We start from the raw sequence: 1,361 nt of genomic DNA, 5'->3' as shown, positions 1-1,361 counted from the left end.
AGGAGTTGGAATCAGTAGTGAAAGAGAAATAAAGGGCATAAAATTCCTCCTGAAGCTTTAGTGAGGGATCATCTTACAAACCTAACAAGAAGCATTCCATTTCTGTATTTTCACTGACAGGCCTAAGCCATGTATGATGTGCTTCATGCCATCTTACACCCTCTCTGGTCTTCAGCCATTAGTATTCAATGAGTCAAATCTGTTTTTGAGATGATCTCTATATTTAGAATGGATATATTCAAGGTCATATTTGAGCTCTCATGGATAATTTTCATGTTTTTTATTGTGATTCAAAAAACATTTTTTAGCTTTGACTTGCATATGAGCAATCGATGGTCTCCCCCACAGTTGGTCTTTGGCCTTGTTCTGCCTAGGACATCAGTCCTTATGCATTTCACCTTATTTTTGATCACTTCCAATTTTCGTAGTTTTATATATATTACATTCCACATTCTGACTATTAGTGGATGTCTGCAGCTATTTCTTCTCATTTCGAGTGTGTCACATGGACAAATGAAGATCTCAAAGTCTTTGATCTGTCCATGTCATCAAGGTGGACTCTACATTGAGGAGGCAGTTGTGTTCTGTGTGTGCTGACCCGAGAGATTCTTTTTCCAGTACGGCATCAGACAATGTTCTCCTCTTATCCATTGACTCTTCACCGGCATTGTTTTTCAGAAGTAAATCTCCAAGTCCTTCTTCGTAGCCTTTGTTAGTTAAAGTTAGTAAACCTGTCCACCCTTGGTGACCCTGCATAGCTCTCAACATCTTAGCCACACACAAGTCACTGCAGTATGATGAACTGACAGGCAAATGGTGCTTGTTCATGGCCAAGCACAAAGACATTGGGGTAGAAAGGTATGCCCTGACTGCATGGGAGGAGACAATGTGGATTTCTTGATCAGTAATGCAATGTCCCAGAGAGCCCACCCAACCTCCAAGACATTAAGAAAAGTTCTTAGTTGATGGATTTAGGATTCAAGGAGGCTTCTTTCTCATTTGAGCTGTTGGTGACTCACCAACCTCCAGCCTCTTCAGTCTTGTGTTGTCCCAACGGGCTTGACAGTTTCTTAAGGCTAGATACAATACCTTGAATGGATGTGGAGATCAATTCAAGGGTTAAAGGTGCTGACTGCAACATTTTTTTCATGCCATTTATTAATCTGAGTTTTCTTTTCTTTTTAATAACACTGACCAGCCATGCTAGTACAGTGAATCGTCGCCACTTCGCGCTTCAACTTCCGCGGCTTCACTCTATCACGTTTTTTGCGTAACAGCGCATGCTCTGTCATTACTGCCACTGATTGGCTCATACTGTACATGCTTCTGTCTGCATTGCTACGTATCGGAGCTACGTATCA

This window comes from Echinops telfairi, unplaced genomic scaffold (genome assembly GCF_000313985.2).
Source record: "Echinops telfairi isolate 266 unplaced genomic scaffold, ASM31398v2 ScPeMD7_1;HRSCAF=3_0, whole genome shotgun sequence".
In the NCBI taxonomy this organism is placed as follows: domain Eukaryota; kingdom Metazoa; phylum Chordata; class Mammalia; order Afrosoricida; family Tenrecidae; genus Echinops; species Echinops telfairi.
This window is presented reverse-complemented; position numbering follows the sequence as displayed.